Raw genomic sequence first — 10,030 nt, 5'->3', positions numbered from 1 at the left:
CGATTCAGTGCAGTCAGTATCATTCTGTGACTGAAAGATTGACTTAATGTGTAAATGTCGCTTTACGCAATTTGATTTTTGGTTAAAATCGCTCGGATACTCAAGGAATGTTGGTGTGAATCGAGAAAATAATATAATTTTAGCCTACGAAATCTGTATGTAAATACGCTATTTTTAGCCATGCCGGAGAATCACCTCACAGTAGTTCGAACAGAGACACATTAATACCACAATGGTAAACCAGGAATAAACACCACTTCACAGATAGGTCATGTGATTGTAATTCTGTATCATCAAGTCTGTCCGAATGATTTCTCTATTCTGTTCACACTTGTTTCATCACAATCTTAAATTATCACACACAAAATATGAGCAAAATATTATCGAGGTCAATCGCTGTCTTATGTTTTTAATCTGCCTATTGCCGCGGCGTCGTGGTAAAGATCATAATTAATCCCGATAGGAAAGGCTGTCTTCAATAAAGCTACCGCCATGCGTGAGTGAGAAAGGTGACCAGTTGACCTCCCACAAACTGTGACGCAATAACGAGATTCAAGTCAAGACGTAAGCATAAAACTCAATTGAAAACGTCTTGAAAAAAGCTAAAAAGTATTGCCTCCTCTTTGATTCCAGGGAGGAATCTGACCTTGTCCGACGACCGTGTGTACCATACTTCCAGGCAACTCACCAAATTTGAAAAGCTGAATCAACGCACCAGGGATATATGTGAGTATAAGTGCGAACAAACAGACAGACACAACTGCAAACAAATAAACAGAGTGAAAAGTATGCACCCCCGAATGTACGGGTGTGAAGTAAAGGAGTAGGATACTTCGATCGACCGGCGCTTTGAGACACTCCAAGTTCCCAGCCCGACTCCACTGTACAAACTCCCCCTCCCCCTTTTGACAGCTCGTGCGATCACACGTGTCTCAGTAGAAATGACGTAACACAAGAAATACACCAGATAGCGAATCAAAACGACCTGTTCCGCAAAGATAACTCATTCGGCGTTGTCCTCGTAGGTAAACGTTGCCAAGTTGGGCCTATTCTCAATGTGCGTCGAGTTTTAATTGTCAACTTACGTTCTTATCAGGTTTATTTGGAGGGTACCCTTATTTCTGGCGGCGGTTACATGCCCCTGTGTCCATTGTGTCAACATGTGTTGCACAGCTGATTGCTTTTACTCTCAAGTGTTGTTTTTTCTGTTGACATGTTACTGCTTGTGTTGAATTTCTTGACCTGATTTGTTCGTTCTCTTGGGTGCACACAAACCGGCCGTGTGCGAAATCCAATTGACATTCTTTTGTTTTGGGTGAGGGCTGGTCGTAAACATCACGAATGGTGCAATGTGACGTATTCTATTGTGTGATGTGACGTAAAATATTGTGTAATGTGACGTATTCAATGATGCAATGTGACGTATTCAATGATGTAACGTGACGTATTCAATGATGCAATGTGACGTATTCTATTGTGTAAAGTGACGTATTCGATTGTGCAATGTGACGTATTTTATTGTGTAATGTGACATACAGCATGACTTCCCTTCTTTGTCTCTGTTAATCTAGGGAGAAAATATCCAGCGATATTTCTCCGTAGGCCTAAAGTTCGGCCATGACCTAGGCAAAATAACTTGCGCAGCCGCAGAAACAAGAAAATGGAAATCTTTTATGAAATGATTGGGAGCCACGCAAATTTGACCTCTTGATTCCGACCATGAACTGTTGATAATCTGGAAGGTCGTTCCAGAAATGGCAATGCAGATCTATCTCTGGCCGATTCATAGATTCAACCTACAAACTGCGACCTCATCTGTGATCAGATGGCCAAGCAATGCGTGAAATCTTTTATTCTAAAGCCTTATGGCTCGTTTCAACAAGCATTAAACGGATGAAATTAACCACATGCAGTTTATTCTTCAGAAAAATGCACACAACAAATGGGTTGGGTTCGGGGATTTGTACATAAACGTCTTCCTCACGATAGATTCGCTGATTTGTCTTACGAAGCCGTCATCAACACGAACACAATGATTGCAGAAGCAAACTCTGTACCTACACGCCCGAGACACAAGACTGATTATTTCACAGCTGCAATGTGAATAGAGAACAAAGACGTTTTGGGTAAGCTTACTCACGTCAAGTCTTCACTGACAAGCTAGGAACAGACGGAAAATTCCGAACAAAAGTAAATGACGTCAAAGTCTCTTTCGCTTTGCGTGTAACTTTGTCATGACGTCATTTTGTGACGACAGTACACGCGACAATTTGTTCGCTTCCGGTGTCATTTTAGACTGAAAAGCAACTCAAAAGAAGGAGCTAAGCCTGTGTCTTGAAACAGTTGAAACACTCTTTTGGATTGCCATTTCAATGTTAGCCAAAAAGTTAAAGAAAAAAAACAAGGTTCAGTTGCGAACTGACAGCGGATTGAGCATTTATTCCTGTTGATGAAGGTACAATTGAAGCTTTATTCTCTCCGTCAACCAACAAGACTAGATTTGTAGCAGACGAAAAACAAAGTGTGCGTTTTTCCTGTCTTGTGAAGGCGATTATGTCGTTATAAGTTATCTGTACGTTGTGAAGACATTTTAAAACAAAATTTAGCTTTGATGCGTCACGGGATATAAGCTTATACGTTTTCATCCATGGAATTTTTTTTCGTCTCGGCAGGGTGAATGAATTCATGATGTCTTTTCCGGAACTGGACAAAACTGGCCTTGCCAAGACTGAAATAAAATATAGTTCTACAACTTCTAGGCTTGGGTTGATTGCCCATGGTGAATTTCCAATGATTTGTTTCCACATCCCATGACAAATTTCTCTTTACTTTGGTCATGCAATATGTACGTTACAGTTCCGTCCATCCATGGTATCGCGTGATATTTTGTCTCGACGGGGGTGAAAGAATATAATGACGTCACTCTCGGCAGAGCCTCGAGTGACGTCATCATATTCATTGACCCAGTCTCGACAAAATATCAGGCGATACCATGGATGGACGGAGCTGTAACTTATACGTATTTTATTGTGTAATGTGACGTATTCATTGGTGCAATGTAACGTATTAAATGGTACTATGTGAAGTATGAAATGGCACAGGGTGTCGTATTCAATTGGGCAATGTGACGTATTCTATGGTGCAATGTGACGTATTTAATTGTGAAATGTAATGTATTCATTTGTGTAATGTGACGTCTTTAATGGTTCAGTGTTACGTATTCTATCTTGCAATGCGGCGTATTAAGTGGTACAATGTGACGTATTCAATGGTGCAATGTGACGTCTTCAATTGTGCAATGTGTCCTATTCAATGGTGCAATGTGACGTATTCAATGGTGCAATGTGACGCATCGTGTGTCCGCAGACGACACGAAACGCAAGATGACGAAGAGGGCGGAAGAGCAAAAGGGACCATATATGCCGTATTGGATACCCCTCAATTACGATTGGATGCTTAAACCGTAAGGGAAACTAACTTTTTCAGAAACCGTTAACCCGCGTTCATTCATTGGCTGTTTTAAAACCAAAGGGAAGGAACTCTTTCAGGAACAGTTAGCTTCCGTTCACGCATTGGCTGCTTTAAACCCAAAGGGAAGGAACTCTTTTAGGAACAGTTGGCCCTCGTTAACTCATTGGCTGCTTCAAACCTAAAGGGAAGTAACTCTTTCAGGAACCGTTTGCCCTCGTTCACTCATTGGCTGATTTAACCCCTACGGGAAGGAACTCTTTACGGAACAGTTAGCTTTCGTTTACTCATTGGCTGTTTGAACAGTTCCTTTCGGTTTTGTCCAGTCGATTTTGAGGGTACCTTCATTTAAGGGGCGGTCACGTGATCCCTATCAAATCTTAAATCCGAAAGTTGACCAAGAGAGTCCAGTGAAGGGCCTGAACTGGCATATGAAATGACAGGGGAATTATTGCTTTTATTTGGGTGCAAAATTTGTTGCAATAATCTTTTGGCGAAGTTGACACAACGTTTACAAAGAAATCAAAATTGCACTAAAAGCATCCACGATTCCCAAGCAGTCACTAGCGGGACACACATACACACACACACACACACACACACACACACACACACACACACACACACACACACACACACACCGACCAACCGACATGCATGTACGCACACTTGCACGGATGTGTGCCACACAGGGGAGGTAAGCGGCACGTAACACAGATTGCTTTCACTGCAGGAAGAAAAGTAGGTGAGCTGCCTGAATGCAGCCGGCAGGAACGAGTCCAGGAACCGGTGTGTGCGACACTTGAATGAGCAATCAAGCACATCTTAAACGGATCCCAAATAAAGCGTTTTAAAAATAAAAAAACGTGTACACCGTTTGTCTTTTGTGTGTCAGTGTGTGTGTGTGTGTGCGTGTGTGTGTGTGTGTGAATGTGTGTGTGTGTGTGTGTGTGTGTGTGTGTGTGTGTGTGTGTACCTATGTGTGTACAACAACAACAACAACAACAACAACAGCAACAACGTTTCTCAATCAAAGCATTAATTCCCGGATCATTTGAAGTTGGGAAAGTCACAAGCGAATTCGTATATTAGTATTAACTGTAGATGAAAATACATAATCACGTGTACTTAATATAAGCATAGCATGTTGTGTGGTCCCAATGTTTTCTTTTGAATTATATGCCACCCTATGTTATCTAAATAAAATCATGTTTAAACCAACACGCTGTCTAATCCAAGCAGGTTCGCCATTAAGTCAAAGGGATTACAGAAAATACGAATTCATCTATTTCGTCCATTTCTTTACCTCAATGCAAAACCGACCACAAGTGGTGGAGGGCATACACTTTTAAATGAGAGTGCGTTAATCCCTTTATTATTCTTATATATGTCGGTGCGCTAATCCCTTCAATAATCTTAGTAATCTTATATTTGACGGTGCCATAATCCCTTAAACAATCTCATAGATGACAGTGCGTTAATATCTTCAATAAAATTGTCGTTAAATATGATCTCCTCCCTGTTGTAAGCATGCGATCAACCACACATGCACCTGTCATCAGGATTCAAACAAAATCCTCCCACTTGGATAACGGCAGAAGTTAACCCTTCTCAAGATGAGAAATGCTGATGTGTTCGTTAGTTGACATGGGGGTCGTTAACAAATGTTTGTATTTGGTAAGTTAGGTAGTTAGTTAGTTAGTTAGTTAGTTAGTTAGTTAGCTAGATAGTGAGTTATCTAGTTCGATAGCTAGTAAGTAAGTTCATTAGTAAAGTTTTTTTAAGTTGGTTAATTGGTAAGCTAGATGGCCAGTTAGATAAGTTCACGCACAACAACCACACAGTCCTATTTACACATGGTGTGCAAAATGAATGATTCCTTCGCAGGAAATGCCCTGATCCTGCCTGTCATTGGTGTATTCAAGTCACGGAGTTCTACAGATGGTGTTTGTATACTATTCCTTTAAGGTAGCCCAAGAGGTCAAAGCCTGGAGGCTACATCGGGTGAGTGTGGCTATCTTCAGCTCACTTTGAAACATCCTACTGTTGCGGCAATCCCAAAATTTAGATTGTTTGTAAAGAGCAAAACAGACAATGTTAATACTTTGCAAACGTGGCACTTGTGGACTAATCACGCATCAAACGCACCGGCACGGTTGGCCTAGTGGTAAGGCGTCCGCCCCGTGATCGGGAGGTCGTGGGTTCGAACCCCGGCCGGGTCATACCTAAGACTTTAAGATTGGCAATCTAGTGGCTGCTCCGCCTGGCGTCTGGCATTATGGGGTTAGTGCTAGGACTGGTTGGTCCGGTGTCAGAATAATGTGACTGGGTGAGACATGAAGCCTGTGCTGCGACTTCTGTCTTGTGTGTGGCGCACGTTATATGTCAAATCAGCACCGCCCTGATATGGCCCTTCGTGGTCGGCTGGGCGTTAAGCAAACAAACAAACACACGCATCAAACGCAGTCAATAGGCACGAAATATAAAGTTATTCGGCTGACAGACTTGGAAGACGCTAACACTTGTCAATCTTTTTTTTTGGGGGGGGGGGGGGGGGGGGGGTAGGTCTTCAGGAACAGAAACTAAAACACTGACTCCATTTACCTAGACGAGAGATGCATTTTTGCTTATGCAGCATAGTATTTCTGTGTGTGTGTTGACGTGTGTATTGTAGGATAATGTTGTATTTAAAACAATCTTCCATATTTGCATACTAAGCCTAATAGGTTGTGGGGATATACAAAAACAGCAACCTGTACTTTCGTAAGTTCACGAACCTCATGTTTTTGAGTTCAGCCTAAAACTTTGAGAGCAGATTAGAAATCAACACCCTCTACTTTCGTAAGTTCACGAACCTCATGTCTTTGAGTTCAGCCTAATACTTTTAGAGGAGATAAGGAATCAACAACTAATACTTTCATAAGTTCACGAACCTCATGTCTTTGCGGTTAAACATTTTATGTACAACGATGACTCCCTCTGCGTTCCTATATACTCACAACACCACTGCATATTCTCATGTTCCCCATGCAATAAATCCCCTCTGCGTTTTTATATACTTACCACACCACTGCATGCTCTCATGTTCCCCATGCAATAAATCCCCTCTGCGTTCCTATATACTCACAACACCACTGCATATTCTCATGTTCCCCATGCAATAAATCCCCTCTGCGTTTTTATATACTTACCACACCACTGCATGCTCTCATGTTCCCCATGCAATAAATCCCCTCTGCGTTCCTATATACTCACAACACCACTGCATATTCTCATGTTCCCCATGCAATAAATCCCCTCTGCGTTTCTATATACTCACCACACCACTGCATATTCTCATGTTCCCCATGCAATAAATCCCCTCTGCGTTTCTATATACTCACAACACCACTGCATATTCTCATGTTCCCCATGCAATAAATCCCCTCTGCGTTCCTATATACTCACAACACCACTGCATATTCTCATGTTCCCCATGCAATAAATCCCCTCTGCGTTTCTATATACTCACAACACCACTGCATATTCTCATGTTCCCCATGCAATAAATCCCCTCTGCGTTTCTATATACTCACCACACCACTGCATATTCTCATGTTCCCCATGCAATAAATCCCCTCTGCGTTTCTATATACTCACAACACCACTGCATATTCTCATGTTCCCCATGCAATAAATCCCCTCTGCGTTTCTATATACTCACCACACCACTGCATATTCTCATGTTCCCCATGCAATAAATCCCCTCTGCGTTTCTATATACTCACAACACCACTGCATAGTCTCATGTTCCCCATGCAATAAATCCCCTCTGCGTTTCTATATACTCACAACACCACTGCATATTCTCATGTTCCCCATGCAATAAATCCCCTCTGCGTTTCTATATACTCACCACACCACTGCATATTCTCATGTTCCCCATGCAATAAATCCCCTCTGCGTTTCTATATACTCACCACACCACTGCATATTCTCATGTTCCCCATGCAATAAATCCCCTCTGCGTTTCTATATACTCACAACACCACTGCATATTCTCATGTTCCCCATGCAATAAATCCCCTCTGCGTTTCTATATACTCACAACACCACTGCATATTCTCATGTTCCCCATGCAATAAATCCCCTCTGCGTTTCTATATACTCACCACACCACTGCATATTCTCATGTTCCCCATGCAATAAATCCCCTCTGCGTTTCTATATACTCACCACACCACTGCATATTCTCATGTTCCCCATGCAATAAATCCCCTCTGCGTTTCTATATACTCACAACACCACTGCATATTCTCATGTTCCCCATGCAATAAATCCCCTCTGCGTTTCTATATACTCACCACACCACTGCATATTCTCATGTTCCCCATGCAATAAATCCCCTCTGCGTTTCTATATACTCACAACACCACTGCATATTCTCATGTTCCCCATGCAATAAATCCCCTCTGCGTTCCTATATACTCACCACACCACTGCATATTCTCATGTTCCCCATGCAATAAATCCCCTCTGCGTTCCTATATACTCACAACACCACTGCATATTCTCATGTTCCCCATGCAATAAATCCCCTCTGCGTTTCTATATACTCACAACACCACTGCATATTCTCATGTTCCCCATGCAATAAATCCCCTCTGCGTTCCTATATACTCACAACACCACTGCATATTCTCATGTTCCCCATGCAATAAATCCCCTCTGCGTTTTTATATACTTACCACACCACTGCATGCTCTCATGTTCCCCATGCAATAAATCCCCGGTTCCCATAGTTGCAGGAAGCAGGTAACATGGATAATCAAAAGTAAACCCAATAGAAACGCTCAGAGATTATTCGGCTCTTTTCATTGGTGTTTCACCAGACCTAGACAGACAGACGACACTGCTTCGCAAAGTTCTAAAACGAACTGGCAAAAAGAAAAGTAAACAACAAACAAAACTACTTCATTAAAGGTCATTAATGCATGCTTTATCGCAAACAAATGAAACCTAGCGATATGTTTTATCTTCTCACAAAGTCATGGAGTGCGTGTATCTCTGTTTCGATTACCGGTACAGACGTTCGGAGAAACACGAACGTCAAGTTCAAGTTAAACCAATTGACCCCCAACACACACATTTTGACCCATGCACAAGACGTTGTATCGATAAACAAAGCGCAAAAAAATATTACAAAAGCGAGAACATAACAACAAGAAATTTAGACATCTGACAAAGCCGAGCAAGCAGAATGACAAGTCTAATGAAAAACAGAGAGTCAATGAGAAACAAGATCGCGATTATCTTTCCTTAGTGACACGACGCAAATCTTCTGTGACCTTTGACCCAACGTGGCTTCAACAAATCATCCCTCACAATTATCACTGAAACCCGAGAGGGTGGGGGTGGAATATTGAGAGGGGCAGGGTGGGAGGGCGATGACAATGTAAAGGAGAGACACGTGTATCAACACGATGACAATGTAATGGAGAGACACGTGTATCAACACGATGACAATGTAATGGAGAGACACGTGTATCAACACGATGACAATGTAATGGAGAGACACGTGTATCAACACGATGACAATGTAATGGAGAGACACGTGTATCAACACGATGACAATGTAATGGAGAGACACGTGTATCAACACGATGACAATGTAATGGAGAGACACGTGTATCAACACGATGACAATGTAATGGAGAGACACGTGTATCAACACGATGACACGTAATGGAGAGACACGTGTATCAACACGATGACAATGTAATGGAGAGACACGTGTATCAACACGATGACACGTAATGGAGAGACACGTGTATCAACACGATGACAATGTAATGGAGAGACACGTGTATCAACACGATGACAATGTGATGGCGAGACACGTGTATCAACACGATGACAATGTAATGGAGAGACACGTGTATCAACACGATGACAATGTAATGGCGAGACACGTGTATCAACACGATGACAATGTGATGGCGAGACACGTGTATCAACACGATGACAATGTAATGGAGAGACACGTGTATCAACACGATGACAATGTAATGGCGAGACACGTGTATCAACACGATGACAATGTGATGGCGAGACACGTGTATCAACACGATGACAATGTAATGGAGAGACACGTGTATCAACACGATGACAATGTGATGGAGAGACACGTGTATCAACACGATGACAATGTGATGGAGAGACACGTGTATCAACACGATGACAATGTAATGGAGAGACACGTGTATCAACACGATGACAATGTAATGGAGAGACACGTGTATCAACACGATGACAATGTAATGGAGAGACACGTGTATCAACACGATGACAATGTAATGGAGAGACACGTGTATCAACACGATGACAATGTAATGGAGAGACACGTGTATCAACACGATGACAATGTAATGGAGAGACACGTGTATCAACACGATGACAATGTAATGGAGAGACACGTGTATCAACACGATGACAATGTGATGGAGAGACACGTGTATCAACACGATGACAATGTGATGGAGAGACACGTGTATCAACACGATGACAATGTAATGGAGAGACA

The 10,030-nt window shown here is 42.1% G+C and overlaps 1 long non-coding RNA gene across 1 annotated transcript; it reads left to right on the top strand.

Moving 5' to 3' along the window:
- The first annotated feature begins 584 nt into the window (after positions 1-584).
- Positions 585-4,333, top strand: LOC138951568 (uncharacterized). Its single transcript, XR_011451174.1, has 3 exons — positions 585-726; positions 3,367-3,463; positions 4,202-4,333. It is a non-coding gene; the product is annotated as an uncharacterized lncRNA (long non-coding RNA).
- The last annotated feature ends 5,697 nt before the right edge of the window (positions 4,334-10,030 follow it).

This window comes from Littorina saxatilis, linkage group LG16, assembly GCF_037325665.1.
Source record: "Littorina saxatilis isolate snail1 linkage group LG16, US_GU_Lsax_2.0, whole genome shotgun sequence".
NCBI lineage: Eukaryota > Metazoa > Mollusca > Gastropoda > Littorinimorpha > Littorinidae > Littorina > Littorina saxatilis.
This window is presented reverse-complemented; position numbering and strand designations above follow the sequence as displayed.